Raw genomic sequence first — 25,817 nt, forward strand, 5'->3', positions numbered from 1 at the left:
TCTGCACATTTAGGGAGCACATCATGCGTTGACTTACCTGAAATAAGAAGTTAGACATTGAGTTTAACAACAACTTGTATTAAAAAGGATCAATTTAAATATTTTAATGTGCAACTACCCAGCAATCTGAGAGACTACTACTGTACGATTTAATAAATTCTACCCATAAGCGTATAATCATCTATTTGTGAGCATATAACTAGTATTGTATATGGATTAAGATTTATAGTAATTTGGTATCAAAAGGTATGAAAATGTTTTCGACGATTACTATTCATTGTCATGGTATGCCTTCGCTCAGATATACTTACTTATTGGGGCTAAGAAGGTCAACAAATGCATTTAGAGCACTTCAGATTTAAGTGATTAGCTGCAGAACAGCGTTCGCCCTATTGTGCGCTTTTGAAGCAACCGTGAATAACAAATGAAATGAGAAAACTTAATAACAATGAAAATATGCAAATTAGCATATTAGCTGACCTAAATACCTTTTTAAAAAGTATCATTCACTTCATTTCCAATGGGTACCCGACTTCCAAGCAGGCCTGGATGCGCAATTAATGCAATGGGAGCTTAGAGCTTGAACCTGATTGGGTTATATAAACAGACTTATGATGTCGCAGATTTATTTATTCTTAGTGTTGTTTAATTAGCTATTAATCAATTCTAAGTTCCCTTTCCCCTAATTAGTTTTAAGTTTCCCTTCTCTGTAAAGTTCTTAAATTGTGAATACAAATTTATATTCTTAAATTTTTGGTTGCAGGTCTATGAACGTCTCCGACTACAATTGGCTGTGAAACGCGGCATACCTGGCCGATTGGCAAACAGATTTTAATGAGAAATTAATATTTGAAAGTTATATCCATTTAAAATAATCTTTTCAACTGAATATAAAAACACCTATTGGAGAAAATTAAAATCGTATTGGGATTATTATACAATTGATTAAAGAACACTTGAACATTTAGCCCGTAGTTCTGGTTGATTCGATAGATATGAGATAACGACGTCTGTATTATTAACAAGAGACAATAGCAAAAAGAAGGAGAAGGAAAGCTGAATCGCTGTAACTTATGCGCTTAATATTGGAGTGGAATTGTTTTGCTAACTTTTCTTAGAACGGAGCGAATGAGATGAAATTTGAAACAAAAGTTATTTATTAATTACGTGAGCAAATATTGGCTTATATACTTAGTATAAGAAACTGCCCAAATTCTGTAGGGAAAGAGAGAGGGGGAATCAAAGAAGATTAACAAATCGTGTACAAATGTGGGCTCAGCCGCTTTTCAAATCCAAGCAATATCCCTCGCATTGCCGATATATATGCTCGTATTATAAACGAGTTCTTTATGGGGTCGCACGAAGAACAGAATTGAATTCAGGTAATGAGTTAAGACACTTTTTATTCTCAGGCGGTACGAAGTTCGGCAGGATAGCTAGTTTTTTTATAATTTGCAATTGTTTTCCATCAAATTTGCTTTTTGTTACGTTGATAACATATCCCAGTAGAAGTAGTAATTCATTCAAAAACTAGCACAAGTGTAGGGGAAAGTGTTTTCATACTTGGAAATCGTTATTAGTTCTTGACAGCCAAGTGAAGTCAAGGGGAAATGGAAAATCGAAACACGCAGCTACTTCAATTTGTGCGTTGTCAGCCCATTAGCATTAGAATTGATGAAGCATCCCGCATCTCAAGTGCACTCAGGCTGACCATAAAGATGAAGCAAGCATATAAATAACCAATTACAACTGCCAGCCATAATTCAAAGGAAATCATAGGGGGCGGGCGAGGGGTGTGCAATCGAATGAAAATGTCAAGAAAATAGGCGAAGAATCATTGTATCTAGCAGCAGCGAGAAGGCAGAGCTCAGTTGAGCTGAGGCTGCGCTTATTGCGCATACGCCACATTGCACACTCGCCACAGGAGCAGCAGCTGCAAAGGCAGCGCCAGCAGAGGCAGCAGCAGCCGAGACAGAAGCTGAGCAAAAGCCAATTGGCAGTGAAATTGCAAACAAGCGCACACATACACACATGCACACATATTCATATATACATACATACATACATACAAACATATGTATGTAGCATGTTCCAGCGGACTGTCTACGCAGCGTGCTGGCCGTCCCGATGGCACATTTTGAGACGCTCGCTTGCACAGACACGCACGCACTCACGCACACACACACACATACACACACACACCCACATGCTTAGTCGGTGTTGCTCTCGCCTCCGTCTTCGTCTCCGTCTCCCCGAGCCTGGCCTGTTCGTCTGAGTGTCTGAGCGTCTGAGCGACAGCCTTGGCATGATTTCATTTCGTTACAAGTTTTCCTCCGGCTCCTGTTTGTTGCTGTTGGCTTTTGTTGTTGTTTGTGGGTCGTTGTTTGCCTTTTTGTGGCCCGCCAAGCGCCGCGCACCGCCAGACACATCGACAAGCGGCAAGTGAAAGCGAGTTCAAGCACACACGCACAATGCGGGGCCGGAATCGGAGCGAGGGAGGAGACCTGTCGGGCGAGGCTCGGCGAAGTGGTGCCGAGCGGGGCTTGAAATCGATTATTTTACTGGCAAATGCTACTGTTACTGCCATTGCGGCTACGGCTGCTGCTGCTGCTGCTGTTGCTTCTGCTTCTGCTGACTTGGCCATTTTATTTTAGGACCCATAAAATGACGGCCCGATTGTGCTGTGTATTTCAGGATTCCATCCACCCAACAACCCATCAACCAATTCCCCCAACCACAGTGGAATATTTCAGAAAAATGTGTAGTTAAAGTTTATATTCTTACAGCAGAAATCCTGCATTTGTTCAACACTCAGACTCCTGATCCAACTCACTGCCAAATCCCGTACTGTTTGAGAATTTCAGACCTCGAATTCTTATCACAATCGCTTGGTCGGAAAAAGGATAACATGAATTACGTCATAAAAAATAGACCCCTTAATTTTTCTAAAAATCCCCACATTCCCACTGGTTATTCAAATTGCTTTCGGTAAATCGGAATGAGACAAATAGTCCGTTATCATCTAAGATCCAAGATAATAAATTATTTATGAAGAAAGCCTAAACATAAAAAAGTAACTCTGCTGTTTGAGGAATTATCATGACATGCGAGATATCTATCTTCTATAATCCATATTATACATATGTATATAAATCTCGCTTCAAAAGGCTTGTCATCGATAAACTCCGAAACTACTGACCGATTTAAAGCAAGCTTCACATGAATCTGTAATTTGGTCTAACTTAAAACAAAGTATAGTTTTTATCTCAATTATTTAGGCGGAGTTGGGTGATTCTTCATATTGCTACGTGACCCTCCAAAAATTTGTTTGTAAGACTGACACAAAATTCAGACTGGAAGAGAGGATCAACCGAATATATCAATGCCGCCGAAAAGATCGAACTTTAGCAATGTGTGTAGCAGAAATACATGATCCCAGCGTGCTTAGAGAGCTCAAGAGTTAGAAGAACAAACTATAGAAGCAAACGCTTAGCTGATGTGTAGTGGAGCACGCCCGATCACGTAGTGTATGTACTTGTATGTGCTAGTGTTTGTATGTAGGTCTGTCTGTTGTCTCAGGAAACACAAAGCCGGAAAATGCTAATAATATGTCTGAAGCACTGAAATATGAAATAAATGTAATACAGAGAAGGTGTCAACTTTTGTCCTTTTTGTGCACCAAACCATACAGTTGCTCCACTGTACAGGCGAGAAAGCCCAAAACTCTTGCAAGGGACAGCATCAGGAGCCAGGACCACGGACACGGCGACGGCCACTGAAGCTGCAAAGGGCGTTGCCTGTTGGTACCCGTTGGTACACGCGCGTAGGCGTCAATGGCCATTTCGGGTCCCAAGCCCGAGCTCAGGGCTGGTGGACTGGCAGACTGGGCCGGAAAGGCTGTGGCATGGGCCTGAGTGCGTGCGTCTGGAGCGTCTGGTGCGTTGCTTGCCGCTCTAAGTGGGATGGGGAGGCGTTCGTACCTCAAAGTTTGTTGTCTGCTTGAAATTACGACGCTGCTGCGTAATGAAACGTGTACAAAGCCAAAAAACGACGTCAACGCCGACGCTAAGGCCAACGGCAATGGCAATGGCAATAGAAACGCCAACGCTGACGCTGACGCCGACGTCGACGCTGTCTGTGTGCCGCCGTCTGGTGACCTTCAACTTTCAACTTTATTACCATTGTCTGTCAGCCCGAATGTCTGAATGTCTCTCAGTCTGCTTTACTCTGTCTGCGGCCACTTGTGCGCGTTTTCGCAATTTTGAGGCTTACTTTCCGTTACACCCATCCCCCATCCTCCCCCACTCTTTCACCTGATTGGGGACCTTGCTCTCTGTAGGCTTGTGTGTGGCAAGTGTGTGGGGCGAGGGAGCTTTTATTTGCTGTCTGTCAGCGTCTGACCTTGTTGGTCGCGTTTTCACGTGGTCGGCATGGTTGATGGTGCAAAGGTGAAAGCACGTTCTGTGCATGCATGTGTGAGTGCCTGTGTGTGTGTGTGTGTCTGTGTGCGTATTCCTGGCAGCGCTAATTCAGTTTAATGTTTACGAATGGTCTCTCTTCAATTTCCCTGATTGTGCCCCTTGCAGCGGGTTCAAAAACTGCCTGTCTACCTTCACGCCCAAGGAGCCTAAGTAACTGACTTTGTTAGGCTCTGCTGTGGCGAGAAAAGGACAATAATGGATAGCACCGAGACTCTATTCTTAGCTCGAGCTTAGGAAAGAGAGCAACGTTATGACGCTTATTCCAGTTTTAATGAAAAACACAAGAGTATGTAGAAAGGGGATCGAATGGCGCGTTGACCTCAACCTTGACACTTCAATCCTGCTGCTCCTGATGGTAAGGTTCTACACCAAATGGCAATTGCCGCTAAAGAGAAAGTAGCTAAAAAGTTTTTTTCATCAGCACTGAAACTATGTAAATACATGGTAGACCAAGTTACACCTACAAATCGAGACTCTGCGTCAAGGCTTCTTTTTGATGGACAACGATAATATGTCGAGACCGACTACGCCACTACTACCGTAGTTTTTATATACAAGTAGCTATAATTCAAACTAAATATTTTTGTATTGCAAACTAGTTTGATTAAAAAGATAATATTCCTGTCATACTTTTAAATTTATTTGTAATGCTGAATCGATGCAGCGTGGAACCACAAACGTACCAATCGCACCTAGTAATAGACCGTATGGGTTTATTTTGCAGGCCCCAGACTGGAGCAGTAACTAATAATTATACACAGCCCTCTTGCTGTAGAAGAAGAGTATCCAGTTGATTCTGGGCAACTTAGTGGATGTTGTGGCTTAAAAATCGAGGAAAATTCCCCAATATTTAGCCTGATCGGCAGTTATTATCTTTACAGCACAAATGCACACAATTGGATGGGAGTTTAAGTCTGATGTTCCATGTTGGTCCTTTTGGTACAATGCGGTTGTTATCCTGTCAAATGTTGCTATGCCACTATTGATTCTCCTTTTCCTATACTATATGCCATTTAGTCTGCGTCATCTTAAGCTCCTCGGCTGCCATCTCAGCTTTGCACAATTGTTTTCAGGTTTTGTGCTTAGATTATAATGATATTCCCACCTACCCCATATCCATCTTCGGGACCTGTGGTTCGACGCATAGCTTGCCGGACTGGCAAGTAAAATTTCTCCCATTTTCTAAAGTTATCTAAAAACCTATCAATTAGAACTAAGTTTCCCTCTTCTACTAACTTTGTTAAGTTCTTGGCCACGCAGACTTTTTAATTTTATGTTGAAATGCTAACGTTGCATTACGGAGCAGTAGTTGTGTTTTCGAAATGCTTCTGCTACCCAATCATTTAGAGAATATCGGTAGTTAAGGACAGTCTTTATTTCACAGAAAATTGGCGCGACAAAGTGCTGATATGTTAGCTTTCTCCCATTAAGGAAGAAACTTCTTCTACAGGTTGGTCGGTCACGGATCAGTGATAGTCGACAAGTCCTCTCGAAAGTTGAGTTTGGAGTCTTAGTAGTTCAAGATTTCATTCCTAATATTTGTTAAATATAATTATCTTTGCATATAGAATGATTAAAATAAATAGCTCTGAAAATGCGTAGCCCTTAATAGGCTCTAGCTTAAGTTGTTAAGTCTTATTTTAGTCTGCCTAAAATTCTGATTGGCTTAGTCAAAATCTTTTTGAAGAGGTCAGTAAGTGATGGTTTTTGATGCACAAGGGAATTGGGTTCTTTTTTGGCCTAAGCATGTCGATCTGCCTGTCAACCAACTTTACCCTTGCCTAGGCAATATAAATGCCTCTAAATTTCATCATAAATCATATTGGCAGATTTCAGGAAACCCATAAGACCCACTTCATCAAATTGTAAGCGGACATTAAGACACGATTATAAAAATGATAATACTCAAGAAATTGTGCTAACTTCATGTGCAGGTAAAAAAGGAAAAGGCATAATAAAAACCGCAAAAATAATATTATTGGGATTATATTAGCAAACTATTGATATCCATATCTATAACTTAATGCGAATATTGCAACGACATAGTGTGCTATAATTGTGAGCACCACTATCCGAGTACTCGTTTATGTAAATCACGTTAGTGACATGCTGTTCCTAGCTTAAACGTTTGGTACAACTCATATAGCATGAGATAAAACTGGAAGGTTTTAAATCATTAACCTGCAATATTTGATTTTCGAGGGTAATGACATATTGGAAAGATTGCAACGATGAGAAGGCGGAAAATTGCATTCTTAACTCGCTCTGTGCATGCCATTGAACATTTTGCAGGTCACTTTTTCAACAACGGAACAATCAAATAGATATTAACGAGTAATTGGGATTTATTTTATCAGACTATTTAGTATAAAAGCTAAGGTGCACAAATGTTTATGAATGAACTAAAATTGCAAAGCTTAAATTAAAATTGCAGGCACCTACAGTGCCATCTATCGACATCTATGGCGAATGCAAGAGCCATCTATTAGTATTATATACACTTTATTTAATACAATACTTTACAAGATAATGTTCAATATATTATATACGTGTTGTAGCGCGGGCAAGGCCGTAGCGTCGATAGATCACATCGAAAGTCTTGCCATCGGAGTTGCCATCGGTAGTGATACCAATAGTGGCGAATGAGGTTGCCACAGTACTCCCCCTCTATAAAACCTGTCACGGTAAAGGCTGGGAAAACCGTACGCGAAAATGTTTTTCGTAGGTGCGTGTTGGCTTGGACTCAGATTTTTGAAGTTTGTGTGATTTGTCAGCATCGTCCTTGACCACGAAAGCCGGCTTGAGTCTGTCTATGGAAATCGCTACTTCTTTACCATTTTTCTTGATGATAAAGACACGATCATTTTCTCTTCGCACCATCACGTCGGGGTCACCACTATGGCGAATGCAAGAGCCATCTATTAGTATTATATACACTTTATTTAATACAATACTTTACAAGATAATGTTCAATATATTATATACGTGTTGTAGCGCGGGCAAGGCCGTAGCGTCGATAGATCACATCGAAAGTCTTGCCATCGGAGTTGCCATCGGTAGTGATACCAATAGTGGCGAATGAGGTTGCCACACATCTTGTCAAACAGCGCCATCTATTAGCCTCTACGTTATACTATGGACTGCGTACATCTTACATTATGAGCTACAGATGGCGCTGAGAACACGCGTTGCTGTGAGCTTTTGTTTATTTCGGTCGAGCATTTCTCATGTACATACATAGTTAAAACAAAATACTAATACTAGTACATACTACTCGCTTATACTCGCACACATGTGCACTGCAATATACAAGTATGTATGTCTGCCATATGCATGGACGAAGCTATTTTGTTTTATATTTAAGTTTTTATATAAAAATGGGTGATTCATTAGTTGTTAATATTTTCTTTAATTAGGACGAAGAAGAAGAAATAAGGTAACATTTTAGTTTTTGAATTGGGTTGAACGATGCAAGATATAGGGACAGGACGGGAATCTCACTTGTACTTTTAGTCTCTAGTAGCCTTCCATTGGATTTATTTGACGATTCAATAAGATTTTGTTACAATATCGAACTCTAAATCAAATCGTTTCCTTATACCTATAGCTACTTAAATGCATATATACTAGTAATATATATGTATTAGTAATCTGACATGGTTGGTCTTGACTAATTATCTGTGTCAGTCAAAAAGAAGCCCCGATGCGGGAGTGACTGAATTCGATAGATATATAGATAGAGGGACGGAAATCCCTATTCGTCAGATCGAGCTGGTTGCGCATGAACTTGGAACATGTGGTCTACTGTTCTTCCATATGGGTTCTACAATTCGTTAAAGGCCAGCAGTTAGCGTCTACTTTAAGGAACTTTGCTCTACCACCCGACCGACCTCTGGCTAGAGATTATCTGAGCAGCAAATACTATATACATATGTACGTATATATACGTGGTCTGTTCAAGAGAAAGGTAAATTTTTTTGAAAATTATTTGTTTATTCATTCACAACCCTTCAAAGTAATTCCCCTCAGATATAATTCACTTATGCCAGCGCTTCTTTTTCGAAGCACTTCTAAAATGCGATTTTCGGTATTTTATTGGTCAGAAATAGGGAAAAGTGGCAGGGAGCCATGTGCCGTGGCACAGTGCATTATATCTAGGGACGATTGCTAGGAAGGGGAGAAAATGGATATCGATGAATAAATAAATGCTTTTCAAAGGAATTCAAAATTCACCTTTTCATATACTATGTGTACATATATATTCATGTATGTATGTAGTTTCCATAAGAACTGGGTCTCTTCAGCTACTTCTCCCTAGGGACTCACCTGTTTTGCCATTCGGACTGTAGGGGTCGTAGCTGCCGGCAGACATGGGCGATGCATAGCCATTGGACATGTTGGCGCTGTAGCTGTGATTCTGGGAGCCCGGCGACGGTGACAGCGGCGGCGCCGAGCTAGGCACGCTCCCCGGACTAGGTGTAGACATCCAATCATCGGGCCTGAAAGTGGCAAATGGTCCGATTAGGAATGAATAAAAGGGATTGTTTGCTTCAACTACTTACGCTTCTAGGCGCGCACGTTTTGTGGGCACAAATACCAAATGGCCATTGGCCGCTGCCGCCGCCGCTGCCGACGTCGAGGCTGCCGCCACGCTGGCGTTTGCATTACCCGGCAATTGTTTATTGCTCGATGAGGGGGGCGTGGCAGCGGCGCTGTTGCTGCTGCCGCTGCTGTTGTTACTTGTTGTTGCTGTTCCTGTTCCTGCCGCTGCTGCCGCTAGTGTTGTTGTTGCTGTTGTTGTTATTGAGTTGGTAGTGGCCAATGCTATGACGTCAGGCATCGGTTCTATCTTAATTGTAGTGGGCGTTGTCACGAGGGTGGCAGTTGTCAGTAGCTTTAATTTATTCTCAACACTTGAGCCCGTTGTTGTTGCTGCTGACGCTGACGCTGTTGCTGTCGCTGTTGCATTTGCGCCGCCATTTGTGTTATTCACATGCAAGGTCAAAGCGGTGGCAGCATTGTTGTTGCTGTTGCTGTTGCTGCTGCTGTTACTGGCGGCAGCGGCTAGCTGTTGTTGCAATATAATGTGACTGGGTATTGCAGCTTGTTGCTTTTGCTTCGTTTGGCTTTGTTGTTGTCCAGTTTGTTGTTGCTGTTGCTGCTGTGGTTGTGGCAAATTCAAACGGTACATTATGTCTGCATGAGATTCCTACGTGCACTTGCTGACTGTTTTTGTTCTTGGTGCCTCTGATTATGTTGTTGTTGTAGCGTGTGGCAACATGACAACACGTACATGTTGCCCATATACATTTTATTTTACATATTTTTTCAAGGGCTGCACGTGTGGTAGCAGCTTAGGGTCTGAAAAGTACACAAATAAATAGCATTAAGAAAGTACAAATTAACTGTATTGTATTAAAAAAAAAGTAAATAAAAAAGTTGGTCCGCCCCCGGGTGGACTCGAACCACCAACCTTTCGGTTAACAGCCGAACGCGCTAACCGATTGCGCCACGGAGGCTTGATGTCAACATTTTTGTAGAATGAATTTTGTTTCACTGACTTGAAGTAACAGACGTTACTAACATTTCAACAGAATACATCAATTTGCAGAAGCTTACAGAAAACTGCTCACATTTTATGTTATGTTAATGTAAAATACGTCTCTTCTGTAATTATTCAAATGTTATCAACTTACAAGTTTTACATCTCGATATGTACATATGTATGTATGTGTGTACTTGTTGCGCAACTGTCAACTTGCCGATTTTATATTCAATTATAATCGTCATTGTCATATGTTTATTACATTTTATGCATTAATATTTCGTCAATAATTTAGTGAAGAATTAGAAAGAGATATATGCTCTACGGTAATTTAATTTAGTTCGTATGACCTATTTTGGAGAAGTATGGAAGAAAATGTGTGTTTTTCAATCCAGTAAATCCACGCGAGGACGGCATTCCATCTGGTTACATGGATGGTTTGTTTGCCTTTAAATAGGTAAGAGTTCTGGGCTCAAATAGGTATTACAAGACAAGGAGCTATTATTTTGGGAACTCTCTGTAACAGACTTCCCCTTTTTGGAGATTGCATTTGTTTATTTGCGCTCATTTCAAAAGTTTAGCTTTGTTAGCATCTCATTTAAATATAGTGTGCTGATAATATTTTAATGGTATGTTTACAAATGTCGATAGTTTTTGCCGGAGAATACATATAAGTGTTTCCAATTCGTTAAGTTCTTATACTCTGTACATGACATTTTAAAGAGTTTGCGGGAGGTGAAAAATGTAACAGGCAAAAGGAGGCGGTGCAAAGTACATATGCATATGACAAGACGAGTCTATCTAGTCCTGTCTGTCCGTATAAACACCTGAATCTCAGAGACTATAAGACACACAACCTAGCACAAAGATGACTTATTGGTGTACGCTGTGCAAGTCCCCAAAGGGTAAACGGGTATATTAGTTTTGTGCGAGTGTACATGGAACACACAGAAGGAGGCGTGGCAGACCCCACAAAGTATATATATTCTTGATCAGCGTGACAAGCCGAGTCGATATAGCCATGTCTGTCTATCCGTCTGTCTGTCTGTATGACTGCAAGGATCTCAGAAAGAATAAGAGCTAGAATAACCAAACTTGGTATCCAAATTCTCCTGAGCCCGAGAAAGGACGAGTTTGTTCATTTCTGATGCACCCCCCCCCCACTCCCTCCTCTATTCGCGATTTTTTATAGCTCCCATAATTCTTGAAATTTTATTTAATTTGCTTTGACATAATTATGTAATGCACACATATATACTTGTATGTACAGGTACACACGCATAGACACGACTCTGATGTAAATGTATATATGGAATATTTTATATTTAATTTAAGTAATTAATTAAATTAATTAAATTTGTTTAATAAATTTTTTTTGTGTGGTGGTACAGGGTATTTAAGAGTTGAGCCTACTCGACTTTAGCATTCCTTTCTTGTTTTGTTGATACACACCAGTGTTGTTGGGAAAAAGGGATAGAAAAATTAAAAAGCGACAGAAAAACAGCACGACTAGTTTTTTCGTATAAATGTTGACTGTTATTGATTTTTCAGGCTGAAGCAGTTTTTAAAAGGGTAGATCTATCCGGAACAAGGCTGAAATACCAACAATGATGGTCACACACAGACACGCTTTCTTAATATGCAGTTATATGTACACCCTATACGTGAGTGCGATTACCAAAGGAGGTAAAATCAATCAAAAATGTTTTTACTTATTTTTTAATTTTCTTACCTTTTTGAAATTTCTACATTCTTACTATAAACATATCTACAGAGTACTTCAAAGTTGAGATATCAGACTTTAGCTTGGCCACTTGATTTTGTTTGCTAAATAGAGGAAATTCGAGTCTTCATAATCAGCACACAAGTACCTATTGATTCTGCCATGTGCACGAAAAACTAAAGTAACGCGACATTTTATTGTGCTCTTGGTGTAGATCACATAGGAAGAAAGAAAGGGTTACAAATGAAAGGAAGCACAAAAATACGAACGGTAGAACCTAGTGAAAAGTATCACTACTATTATTTTGAGCACAACTGTAAATAATGGAAGTAATCGGATGGATTTATGTATATCCCGCAACATTAAAAACACATTATTAAATACAATACAAATAACAAGAAAATAACCAAATCAGCTACATATATGGATACAGATACATTTCAAATAACACCTTTCTTATCATCTAGCAACTAGGAATAACTTTTGTTTGTCTGGAAAAGTGTGGTCTATAACTTTGGCACAAACGAAGATAACTACCTTGCTTTTTTAAATGTTTTAGATAGTTACATATATTAGTTATTAATATAGATTTGTGTAATGTTTGCTTACTAACGTTGTCGAATAGTGTTATCTGTAGAGAACAAATATTGTTTCTGTTAAGATCTTTTATGGTATGACATTCAATATCATTTGCTATTTTAGAAAGCATATAGTATCTAATTGAAGTAACTTAAGATTACAGTGCAATATTGGTAGTAAAGTAGGACGACTAAGTTTTTTAAGTAAATATATGCGTACATAATTAGGTGGATGGATAAAGGATAAGGTGAGTTCCTTGTTGTAAGCTAATTTGTACTTATTTTTCTTTATCAAGAAAACAATGACGCATTGAATAATTTGCCCGACAAATATGAAATTTAAATTAATCTTGCATTTATTTCGCATTTTATTTATTTTTCATTTAGAAATACGCAGGATTTGTTTTGATTTAAGAAACAAAAAAAGTTAGGCCGCCCCCGGGTGGACTCGAACCACCAACCTTTCGGTTAACAGCCGAACGCGCTAACCGATTGCGCCACGGAGGCCACGAATTACGCGCAAAATTTCAGCAAAGTTGAAAAGCACTAACTTAAAAGCTTAATCTTGCGCAAAAGAGAACTAATAATGATAACAAAAACCGATTTAATACGTAAAAGTTTGAGAAGCTGAGCGAACAGCATGCGTGTAAGCTTGTGTTACTTTAAAAACAACATTTGCCGGCCGCTTGGCAGGTGCCTCCGTGGCGCAATCGGTTAGCGCGTTCGGCTGTTAACCGAAAGGTTGGTGGTTCGAGTCCACCCGGGGGCGGATCAACTTTTTTTTTAATTAGCTACAAAGAAAATATAAATTTTGTTAAAACATTTTTATTTGATTTTGAAAATCTTTCTCAAATGTTAGTTACCTGTGCGCACGCCCCACAACCAGAAGCCTAACAACAACCTTGCCATGTTTGATGCTCAACTGGGTCAATGCAGCAGTTTAATGTGCTTTAAGTACACACAAGCAGCCACGCCAAGACCCCCATTCCCCCAGTAGTACGCCTTTAGAACATATAGGCTGCTTTTGTTTTAGTGACGCGCGTTTGTCAGCTGCCACAGTTGAATGTGGACGCCCTGCAAATTGAATTCTCAAGTGGGCGTGCGCTCTCACACACACACAATGGAACACAATTAGCAAAAATACATATGTATGTATGTAGGCACACGCACACGCACACACACGCATAGACGCGACAAAATGGCGTAAGCATATTGACCCAGAATCCTTGATAAGGTCGTTGCGTTTGCAGCTCGTAAATAGCCAACCGACAAGCGAACAACCGATGGTCCAACCGACCGGCTCGGTTGACCCAATTTCTATCCTAAGCATATAGTATTGCCTGCTTATATAACGACTCATTGAAACTGCCCGGTCGACAATCGACTAGGCAACCCCACACGGCTGTAAGTACTATACTTACTATCATTATAAAATTTTAATTAACGAAAAGCATAATTTTGTTCAATTGAATCGAATTATCAGAACCTGTCGTGTATCTAAGTATAATGTACTCGTATATATATGTATGTCTAAATAGCTGAGGCAAGACCGTGTCTGTTGTTGTCGCTGCTTTTGGCTCATGCGACTCAATTGCATAAAAATAAACTTCCAATTTTCAGTTGCATTTCTAAAGGTTTATTCGCCTTTTCGATGAAATCTTGCACTTGCACTTATTTTCTGTCAAGTTCTTGTTGTTGTTGTTATCGGTGTCTGTGTAATGATTTCAAAAAACCGACAGACTGACTGACTGACTGCTGACTGACTATCTGGCTCTTTATCTATGTATGTAGCCGTCTGCCTCATCGGCTGACTGACCGCACTCTGTAAATGATGCATTTCCGCTACAGAAATTTGTTTCGCTTATAGTATTTCAGAAAGCAGAGGAAAACTGAACGGCGACAACGGCCGTGCAACTGAACTCATCTGCATTGCCAATTGCGGTATAAACAGCTGCAATTTATGCGCATATCAATTAAAAAACGTGTACAAATCCTGTATGAGAGAATCGAGTGTGATGGATGCTTTGATGCTTCAAGGAACTGCTTGGCTACTGCTAAGAGCTTTTATAAAATATAAGAGACTTAATGCAATATTACAAGAGCATCCTGTTAACCTGTTTTCCAAAACCTTCGTGTCAGTTTCTGGTGCTATCTCACGCATGGCCGGCTCGATATTCGCCTTAAAGTCTAACGGCGTCAAATCGCAACATGGATGGAGGCCGCCAACTGACATTGCCGAGACTGCTGAGAACTCGATTACATTACTTGGAGCGCAAAAGATGGATGGTGGTATCGCGCCCCATCTAGTAACAAAATACCGTCCAATAAGGACATTTATTGTGCGCCGCCTTAATTGGCGCACTAACCGACTATCTTACTCTCTATTTTACTCTTCTCTCTCCTCTATCGCTATCGTAATCAATATGCTCTATTCGTTGTGTGCATAAATGTCTACAAAACTTGATGTGTTGTGGATGTTACATATGTACTTATAATATGAAGCTTAGCTATTGTGTAGTGGTGTTCAGAACATTAATTATCATGCTTTATCTTCATCAAATGCGATCGCAGATATCGGAACCGAAATTCTCAAATTTAAGTTACTATGTATGTATGTATTGTATAGTATGTTGAACGTTTTCCACGAACAGCCTCATAATCTGTACCTAACAGGGGCAAGAATATGTTAGATGCGTGGAAAGTAAACAAGCGGAGAAGCTAAAGTCAGGTGTCGCGACTATGAAACGCTCTGTGCATATGTGTAGAACGCTTCCTTCAACCTGTTATATTCACCTAGCGCAAACCTAATATACCTATCTGCTCCAAAACTTCACACATTCGGCTTGGAAGGGATGCATACAAATAATTTATCAAAATTGAGCTCCGGGCTAATTCGATGGCTTGGTTTGTTAGAATAATTGCGAATATTTTTGTCCTGGTCCATATAGTTTACGGGTCAACCATCCCAAAACATTTTCGATGATATTAAAAAACGGTTAGCAGTGTGTCAAGCTTAATAGCTCTACATTTCGGCTCAATAATTAAACATTACTTGATTTGTTTTAAAGCTATTTTGGTTATGACGTTTCATTTTTATACCCTGTACCCAAAGGGTGAAAGGGTATACTAGTATTGTGCGAATGAATGTAATAGGGAGAAGAAGGCGTGGCAGACCACACAAAGTATATATATGATGACAAGTCGAGTCGATATAGCCATGTTCGTCCGTCCGACTATTTGTATGCACGCAAGGATTTCAGACTTGGTATCCAGATTCTCCTAAGTCCGAGAAAGTACGAGTTTGAGTTTTTTTTTTGATGCACCCCCCACTCCCCCGCAAAACGTGTTTTTTCCATAACACCCGCAATTTTTAGAATTCATCATGATTGGTCAATTCTGAAGCAAGTTATAGCCATAAATAAAAACGCTGCCCTTGCTCTGACTGCAGCTCTGCTACAGCTGTTTAATAAACAAAAATTTAGATAATTTCCTTTTTTGTGGAGAGTATAGGGTATTTTGCTGTCGAGCTTGCTCGACTGTTTTTATTCAAATAGTGCAAATTAACAAATTATTGCGATAAATCTTCTTCATTACAAATAAACACTACAAGGAATAAGATCAGATGAGTGAAGATATTTCATTTAAAAACTTAATGTCAGAAACGTAACCTAACATTGTTAGAAAAAAGAATTACGGAAACCATTTCTTTTACCCAATAGATATATATGTATATTAGTTTAGTGCGAATGTATGTACATACATTCATATGTACCACCCAGTAGGATGCATGGCAGATTCACAAAGTATGTATTCATATATATTCTTGAGGAGGATGTAACAGGCCATAGACAGATGAAGTTAATCTTTTTTTTATTAGATGCACTCCTACTCTCCCGCTATCAGGGATTTTCTTAGCTCCTGTATTGCTTGATAGGTTAGCTCTAATCGAAGTTTTAATGTAGTCCCATGCTCTGCCAGCAGCTGTTATTGTTCTTGCGGCTCTTTTAACTCAAATACTCAGTACTGCAAAAACACGCACATAGCCAAGCATAAACCCACATAGAAGAATCCCCGATGTACATTTGCAACAATTAAATTATACATACAAGTATATTTATACAGGGGACAAGATGGATATCGATGAATAAATAAATTATAAATACTACACGCAATCGGATGACCTTACTAACCGTTTGAACTGTTGGCAAGAACTCATGATGCACCACGCATTGTAATCGAAGAAAACAGTAAACAAAACCTTCACCTTTTCTTTTCAACAGACCAAGCTCATTTTTGATCTTTTTAGTATTTGTGGGAGTGGGTACTCGATCCGGAGCGGATCTAGCACTGCTTTCTAGCTATTGACGAAAATGGCGGGTCGATGGCAGTAAATTCATTTTTCTGTTTGTCTGCATTAACGATTAGATCTCAGAAATTACCGTAGTAGGACACCAATATTTTGGCATAAAAACTGCGTTAGATCTTAGAACTTAGATCCTCTGGTAATTTTCATAAATATATTTGTCACGGTATTCTTATGAAATGTGTTTATCCGAAATAGAAACAAAATAGAAGGATGTAGATTTAGAGATGTAGAAGATGGTGCCTTTTAGTGCCATTGATGGGTAACTTGGGGAGCCATTTGGGAGATCATCTAGCAGTTTAAACCAGCAAATATCTACATGCTCGTAAATGCCGTTTTTTTGTACTCACCAATTTATTATGCAGCTAAAACTGTTATCCGATTTTGCAGGCAGTTCTATTTTTTTATAAAAACTGTACGATTCACTTTTTAAAACATTGATTGTTGTAATAGTCTCTCGTTTAATTGGAATCTGCAATTAAAGACAAATATTAGCTTTAATCAGACTTCATTACATTCCAAAATTGTTTGAAACCACTGTGCGACGTATTTTGTTTAAAAAAGAGAGAGAAAGAGAGCAATTGCAGAGAGAGAGAGAGAGAGAGAGAGAGTGAGAGCTTGCATCTCACAAAGTGTCATTTAATTGCGGTGGAAATGGGCGGACATGCAGTCGGTCTGTCTCAGCTCCCAATACAAACGAACACGTGCAAATTCGTTTTTCCGTCAATGCTAACACAGCATATTGTATCAATGAAATAATTGATGTTTTTTAATATTATTCCGCATAAATATACTTTTTAATCAAATTGACAAGCAGTTCTCGCACAACAATAAAACTAAATCAACGCAAAACGTATGAGGGGTCCTCTCTCTACTCTCTCTACTTCGCCAAAGTTTAAGAGAGAGGCCGCGCGTAAACAAGCTTTAAATACCAGTCGAACAGACGGCTCTCGCCACCATCAACAACAACAAATACCGCGGACAGTTCTTGCACGCACACACACACATATGCATATACACTATGGACACAGTTTTGTTGTTGCCTAGACTTAATTTGTTTTAGAAAAAACATATCTCTGAACTATTTTTGAGCACCTGACACAAAACAACAAAAATAAAACAAAACATTTAACATTCCGTGTTATGCCTGTTGTTGTCGTAATTGTTTACATAGTTGCAACAAAGTTGCGCTAGCTACTGCAATGCAAACAGAAATCAGAATATTTCGCACACTAATTTTGTTTAATTTTACCTACACACAAGCATGCACCATGGATGCCATATGCATGTGGGAGAGGTAGGTTAATTAAACTGAAATTTTACACTACTCTGCTGTTATTTCTAGCACATATTTATATTTTTCTGTTCTTTTTTACACAACAACGACGCGCACTGTAATTTTTATTACACGAGAGCCGCGACGCGCACACAAAACTAAATGCTGGCTGGCTAGCAGTCGCCAATGCTGCTGCTATTACCTCTGCCAGCAGGCCTCGCTCTCTCACTGCTCGCTCACTCACCTACCTAGCTTTTGCGGGGGAGCGACATTAGCAGTGGCCGTTGTAATTGTTGCTGCTGCGTTTGCTGCGCAGACGCTTTGGGGTCTGTCTATGTGTTTTTGATGCTGGCAATGCCATCGCATATGGTTTTTTGACTTTTCGTGCTGTTTTGACTTTGTTTAAGCTACGCTTAACTTTCGCGAAATGTCTCCAACAACAATAACAACGATGGCCAAGCGAGAAGGTGTATTAGCCATAGCGGTAGCAACACACAAACACACATGGGCAGTTATTTTGCACAGTGGTATTGATATTGAAACCAAGTTCAGAATTAAAACTACAAAATTTTTAGTCTGTTTACGAAAGCAATCCACCAATCGTTTTCTACAGTACCACTACAGTATACACATCCCATTTTCATTTTCAATTTCATGATAAATTTATGTACATATGTATATATAAAACAAAACAAATCTCAATGATACTTGGAATTAGGTAAATAATAGCAAGTCAGTGTTCTCATCGTGTTGTTAATCGAGTTTAAGTCACTTTCTTCCGCTTTCTTTTTAAGAATTTAATAAAATTCTATAACAAGAACGCAACTATTACTTTTTTAATACACATATTTTCGGCTTGTAATTGCATTTTTGATTTTTAATAGGACATATCATATGTCGGCAAATTTCTCGGGACTGGCTAATAAATTTTTGTCCACGACCTGGCCCTTTATCAAGTTAACTAATCAAACTTAGTAACCTATACATATGTTCATATATAATTAAAGTAAAACTCATTATAACTATGGCTTTTTAGTTAGAATATTTGAGTCACTGTGCACACACGCTTCGTGGGCACATTTGTTGCTTTGTTGTGCACAGACACTTATACATGTAAATGTAAATACGCATACATACATGCATACAAATATACATACAAATGTTAGCTTGTAGCTTTTGGCCAGCTTCGTACTCTGCCGCCGTCGCTGCCGTTCCCGCTACCACTGTACGGAACTTTTGAATAAACTGGTTTTAACTTGGGCTCAGTGTGATTGCTGACTGTGGTTGTTGTTGTTGGTATTCTTGGTTTCTTTTTCGTTGTGGTTTTTAAGCTCTACTTGTTGTTGGTTGGCTTTGCTGTTGCTGGTGTGGAATTAGTTGTTGTTTTTTTTTTTTGGTGCTTGCTATTGTTGTTGTGCTTTTGACTTTGTAACACACATTTTGTGTTGATTTCGCTGCCTCTGCATGTGCCACTGGCTCTGTCGCTGCCACTGGCTCTGCCGCTGCCACAACTGCTATGTGACTTTTGATTTTAATGTTTTATTTTCTTAATTGGAATTTTCGTAGTTTTTTTTGCTTTTGGCGAGTTGTTTTAGCACTCTCTTTATCTTTTTCTCTTTGTGTGCTCTCGGACTGCAGGCTGAAACTCCAACACACAAATCGCAGACACATGTGTTTTGTTTTTTCGTGGGAATTTAGCAATTCTTTTTACGAAATGGGGGAAAAGGTCAGGTGTGACTGCAGTATTAAGATAGATATAGAAGTAAATAAAAGGTAGACAGCCAGCTAAAATTCTTGAAACACTATAGACTACACACCTACACCCAATTGCAACAATAATCGTGTATTGAACCAGCTAGCAGTGTGGAAAATCCAATAAGGCACAAGAACCCAAACAAACGACCCTGTACAAAGCGAAATGCATAAAGTGTGGCCATGGTATGGTGGGGCAGCGACCTGCCCCTCCGTCTCAGTTCCAGCCAGACCCAGAGTTTCAGTCACTGTCCCAGCAACAACAATGGGTTAAGGCTAGTAAGTGATTTTGCATTTCCGAAAACTCAATTGCAAATGGCCCCACGCCCCAGTTGAATCGCTTGGCACGCAAACGAGCGGCGGCAAACATTTAAAAATAACAACAACTGCGACAACAACAATGGAAAGCAATATAAAATAAGCTAAGCGCAGCAATGAACGACGACGGTGACGAAAATGTAAAAGCAGCGACGACGACGACGACGGCAAGTTGAATGACATAAAACATCAACTGACCTTCAACTCTGTGACTGAACCTTAGAAAAAAATGAATAATATTACACTCGCAGAAACACATACACATACTTAAGCACACATACATACATATATGTATATGCATACGTGTATATTTGTATATGTATACATATGCATGTGCATGCAAATGTGAGCGGCGCATGCAACTTACAACATTTTACATGGTCGCGTAGGTGAGAGCGAACGAAAAATACGAGTACATGCAAAGCGCATTAAATTATCACAGAGACGGTTACGGCGCGGTCGAGACAGAGGACGCGGCAGCGAAAACGAAAACGCGAAGCGCAGTGAGCCATGGCGAAATGTTGCAACTCGCCAACTGGCAGACACATACACACACACACACACACCAAAACACAGAGCCTCCGATAGTGCATGATATGCGCAGTGGAGCCTACAAAATGCATAGCACTGTATGTTTGTACTACATACATACATATACACACATACATATGTATGTGTTAATGTGAGAGTGAGAGCAGGAAAGGGAGCCCGACTACAGGAAACTGCCGCCTGCATGACGTAAATTGCAGCGCCAACTAGGCGACGACGCGACAGTTCGGCTGTTTGACGGTCGTCTGCTCTTGCACTTGGCGTCCACTTCGACAAAGCGTCACGGTGACGGAGTGTGAGTAGAAGAAGAGAGCATGCGCATGGCGCTCTCAGTTAGTGCGGGGCGGCCTATTTTACGTTGCATGTTTATTTTTGGCAGCGGCAACAACTGCAACTGCATTCACTCTCGTTCGTCGTTGGTTTTTTGTTTTAGGGCGTTGTACAAACCGCTCGATTGCTTGTGCGGGCGAGGGCGAGAGGGGAGCCACTTATGCATTAGGTAGGTCAATTTTTTTGCAGTATCTGTAGACAGTTTCACAGACAACGAGGATGCCACTATCGGATGGCAATAAGGGAATACCAATGAATTATATTTAAGAAAACATTTCAATTTGATGCTCAGTTAGAACAGGTGCAATGGATAAGAAAGTAATTAGAAAAGTTCTATTACAAGAAATATAATCATATTCAGAAAAGCAAAGCGACTCGATAAAAAAAAAACGTTATATAATAAACAACGATAATAACTTATAATTGGCACAAAAACCAACACGACTTTGTTAAAGTCTTAACAGGCATATGTACATAGCACATTTTATAGAAATATATGTATAAGGTTTTATATACTACAAAAATAGAAAATATTATAAAATATACGAGTTTTGCAGCTTTTCAAAATTTCAGAATAAGAGTACAAGTACACGTACTTGCAGATTTACAAAAAACTTGTCTACTTGTAGCATTCCTTATCATTTATTAAATTCCTTATACGACATAAACATTATTAACTATTGAGTTGACAATTAGCTCCTGTCAAAAACTCCGACCCTACAAACCACGTCCTTTAAGTTTAACTCTCTTATTTATGTATTTTTCGAACTCTCTTATATAAAATTAAATGAAATAAGTATATTTTGAAAAATCCTAAATTGTACAAAACTCAAAATATTTGGATTTATATGTAAGTATATACATATGCTCACTCTGATTTATAATGTTAAAAAATAAATAATAATTAATACATTAAAAACTAATGTACATATGCATATCAAAATGTTCAAATTAATTTTGTCCATCCAACAAATATTCATTTAGTTATTATCTCAGAAATAGTCAAAATATTTGAAATTTTACCAAAAGGTCTGTCAACTTCAGGACTCCTGGACTTCTTTTGTTGGCCTAGCACTCTCCCTTCCAGCATTTGCTGGTAGCATTCTGCTGATATTCCTTCATGCTTTATGTAAAGCTAGGAAATACAGCACGTTCTTAGGTACAGACACTGAAATTCTTTCTCTCGCTTAACTTGCATTTATTATGAGCGACGGCGCGCCTTTTGCGGAGTGGCCCCCAACGAGGCGCAAATTTTGTTTCGTTTAAGTTCAAAGCTTTCAAGCGAAGTGCCGCCAAAAAGTGCAACGCGGCACGCCCACTCAGGCAGCTGGAACAGCAAGAGCAGCCGCGCACATGACGACGCCGTTAAAGTCCTGCATCCTTGACCCAAACAATGCGCAATTTGTGGGCCACTGGGTGATAGGGACGGGAGGTAGTGCAAGAGAAAGAATGAGCAAGCAAAATAAACTTAACGAAGCGAAAAGTCATGTCAAATGCATAACGCTCAGTGATGGGCTTAAGGCGGCGCTGAGGCTGTGGCTGTGGCTGTATGTCCGATGGGGTGATGGGTCGATAGGACCAATAGGGCGTCGGTCTGGTCTGGTCTGGCATTTTGACAATGACCAGCACAAAGTGTAGAGGCGCTTCAAAGGTCTGCCACCTGCCTGCCAGCCAACTAGCCAGCCATGGCGACGCAAGGACGCGTCTCGTCGTGCTGCTAAACAGAATTCGAAATGCGCTCAAAATCGATAAATGTTCACCCATGAATAGGGGTTGCAAATCTGGGGGCTAACAAGAAATGCGAATATAGTTTTGAACTTTCTGGTCGGGCCAATTGGCAACTTGCAATTTAATTTTCTGAAAACTTTATGCTTTTTCATCGCAATGCACTTGCTTGTGAGCTTCAAGCGGTCCTTAGAACGCTGTCTGATATAAAAAGCAAGCGGATATGCCATTTGTAGCTGTATTTGTTGTGTACCTAACACATTTCTATTCCTGCCGCTGTTGCTACTAGAGTTGTTGTTGCCATTGTTGTTGTATGGCAGACATTGGATGTAAAAGCCAGACACGGCAGAGATAAAAGCGTAACATGAAACATGTTGTCATTGAAGTAGAAACAAAGAATGAAAGAAAAGGTAAAAGCTGCTCATACCGGCAAACAAACACTTAGGAACGACTATCAGACGACGCTTTTACAGGACTGCGTCCAAGCCAGAGGGAAATATAAAACTCCACAATCGGGAGCGTGTCCATAGTACCTTCAGACATACACTCAGAAAAAACCTCCCCTCATTATAGACGAATTCAACAGCATTATAAAATATTTTTCGTAAATTTAGAAATCACCGTCAAATTCTAGATTTTCTGAAATCTAAAAAACGACAAAAACGACAATTAGGCTTCTGGCATCTAGTGTCAGATCAGAGCTAGACAAAATTTCAAAAATTGCGAGAGTTATGGAAAATAATGAATAACGGGGGAGTGAGGGAAGGGGCACTTGTGAGCAAAATGTTGTGTCTCTAGCACATATACTTGTAGTCTCCGAGATCTATGTGATCTACGTACAGAGTTTAGGAAAAACCCCTATGGTGGGTGCAGCAAAAAGATAAATCAAACTTGCAACATTGTGGTGTCTCTAGCTCTAGTCTCTGTGATCTAGGCTAGATCGACTCGCCTTGTCATGCTGATCAAGAATATACATATATATATTGTGGGGTCTGCCACGCCTTTTGCCTGTAACATTTTTCACTTTGCATAAACCTGTGAGATCAGCTAGAACATAATTAATTAAGACCCCAATAACCAACTGGTCCTGTGGCGCAATGGATAACGCGTCTGACTACGGATCAGAAGATTCCAGGTTCGACTCCTGGCAGGATCGCAAAACATTCTTTTTTTTCACCTTTCGTATATTTATTTTATAGATATCTTATACATGCACAAAATATAACTGCAAGGCTGATCGCTGATAATATCTGATGTTAATCTTTTACATCATGTTGTTAGAATATGTGCTTACATTTTAGCATATTTCTGTCGAACTCACATCTGCCTCCGTGGCGCAATCGGTTAGCGCGTTCGGCTGTTAACCGAAAGGTTGGTGGTTCGAGTCCACCCGGGGGCGAGAGTAATTTTCTCTACTTTCATTTTTTCACTAATAATAATCCAAAACATTTAAATCTAATCTTTGAACAAAACATTTCTCAACCGCATAGACTAGTATTATGCAAAATTTAAATATATGAAGCCAGTAGAGCTAAATTCTCACAATCATATTTTAATAGACTAATTATGTACATACCCATCTAGTAGAGTTGAGCACGGGCCGTTTTTCCGGTCGTGGCACTTCGTGCAAATTCCTATTTCGTGCGTGTTCGTGTTGAGCTAAAAAGCCACGACAAAACACGCACGAGCAAACACGAAAAAACACGAATATAACACGAACAAAAATTAACAACTAAAGTAATAAAAAAATAGTCAACACGACTTTTGTTAATTATTGGACACTAATAATGCAAAAAAAATTTCTGGCTGGGTCAAAAATAGATTTTGAAATATATAACTACTGTACTGCTGTTGATCCACGAATTTGTGTGTTCAAGAACTGGATAAAGGGGAAAAAAAATTTGGAATTGCTAAGGCAAATATCAATATCCCTGACTGCTTTTTAAACAAGTGAGGGAGTTTTTTTCGCTTCTACAGAAATTATAAATAGGCGACAAGCTCGGCTTCTTAGCTCAAATATAGATGAGTACATATTCTGTAAAACAAATTTAAAGTGCTTAATATGAATATATTTTTCGTTTTTACTTTTAATGATATCTTCGTGTTAGAAATATTTTCGTCGTGCGTGCGCGTGCGTATTTCCAGAGGTTCATTTCGTGGCCGTGTCATGTCAGGCCGAAAATAGCTGGCCCATGCCCATCTCTACCATCTAGTATCTGAGCTCCAAAAATAACCATTGAAAAAACTATATGTATCTCTTCTCGACTTGAAAACCAACTAAGAAATAATGAATGGAGACAGCCGGAACCAACCAGTAACATATACATTCCTTGCTGACCTCTTGAATAGTACCGTTTCCTTTCAAAATGAGGCTTATTAATATGAAATTATTTGTTTTAAAAAACACAGCATTTGGTGGAGCGGACCTAGCTCTTAAATACCCTGTACCCACTCTAACAAAACAAACAAGAAAGGAAGCTATAGTCAACTCTTAAATACCGTGTACCGTGTACTCCAACAATAACACATTTTTTAAAGTAATTAAAAATAAATAATAAAGATATACACACTCTGTGGGGTCTGTTCCGTTTGGGTACATTGTATCAAAATAAATATTATGTCAGAATACGACGCAATATGCCCAAAACATAACTACTGCTTCGAATAGGAGGATAATTTTTTTACAAATACGTTTTGAGCAGAGTAACAAGAGCAAGAGCAGCAAAAAGTTGTACTTTACTGGACGCCAAAAAAGCCAACAACACGCGGTGTTCCCAAGCGGTCCCCCATCTAAGTACTAACCGCGCCCGACGCTGCTTAATTTCGGTGATCAGACGAGAACCGATGTATTCAGCGTGGTATGGTCGTTGGCGAATTCTAAGTATCTGAAACTTCGCCTTGTGTTGATATTCTATTTAATTCACTACAAATTAATATTTGAACTAATTTTTGTTAAGTGTAAACATAAACGTCCTCTCCTTTTTACCAAGTGTTGATTACTTTAGTTGAAGTTCATTTCAAATCACATCCATGTAATTTTATATCCTTTCAATATATTGGTCAACTATGAAATTTGTGTCGATAACCAAATGAAATATGCGGATGGATGCTTTTTCATGACGAAGCATGATTTGAAGCTTAATATTTACCTTTTGCGCTTGCACAAATCGTCCAGAA

At 39.5% G+C, this 25,817-nt stretch overlaps 6 non-coding genes across 6 annotated transcripts; 3 read left to right on the forward strand and 3 right to left on the reverse strand.

Annotated features, from left to right (window-relative positions):
* Positions 1–9,926: 9,926 nt before the first annotated feature.
* On the reverse strand, positions 9,927–10,000 carry Trnan-guu. Its single transcript has one exon. It is a non-coding gene; the product is annotated as a tRNA-Asn (tRNA).
* Positions 10,001–12,760: 2,760 nt separating this feature from the next.
* On the reverse strand, positions 12,761–12,834 carry Trnan-guu. Its single transcript has one exon. It is a non-coding gene; the product is annotated as a tRNA-Asn (tRNA).
* A 188-nt stretch (positions 12,835–13,022) lies between these two features.
* Trnan-guu lies at positions 13,023–13,096 on the forward strand. The gene has a single exon. It is a non-coding gene; the product is annotated as a tRNA-Asn (tRNA).
* A 10,627-nt stretch (positions 13,097–23,723) lies between these two features.
* Trnar-acg lies at positions 23,724–23,796 on the forward strand. Its single transcript has one exon. It is a non-coding gene; the product is annotated as a tRNA-Arg (tRNA).
* A 169-nt stretch (positions 23,797–23,965) lies between these two features.
* Positions 23,966–24,039, forward strand: Trnan-guu. The gene has a single exon. It is a non-coding gene; the product is annotated as a tRNA-Asn (tRNA).
* A 1,354-nt stretch (positions 24,040–25,393) lies between these two features.
* On the reverse strand, positions 25,394–25,512 carry LOC115625000. The gene has a single exon (XR_003995506.1). It is a non-coding gene; the product is annotated as a 5S ribosomal RNA (ribosomal RNA).
* Between the last annotated feature and the right edge of the window lie 305 nt (positions 25,513–25,817).

This window comes from Scaptodrosophila lebanonensis, unplaced genomic scaffold, assembly GCF_003285725.1.
Source record: "Scaptodrosophila lebanonensis strain 11010-0011.00,11010-0021.00 unplaced genomic scaffold, SlebRS2 tig00000061-arrow-pilon, whole genome shotgun sequence".
NCBI classification, from domain to species: Eukaryota; Metazoa; Arthropoda; class Insecta; order Diptera; family Drosophilidae; genus Scaptodrosophila; species Scaptodrosophila lebanonensis.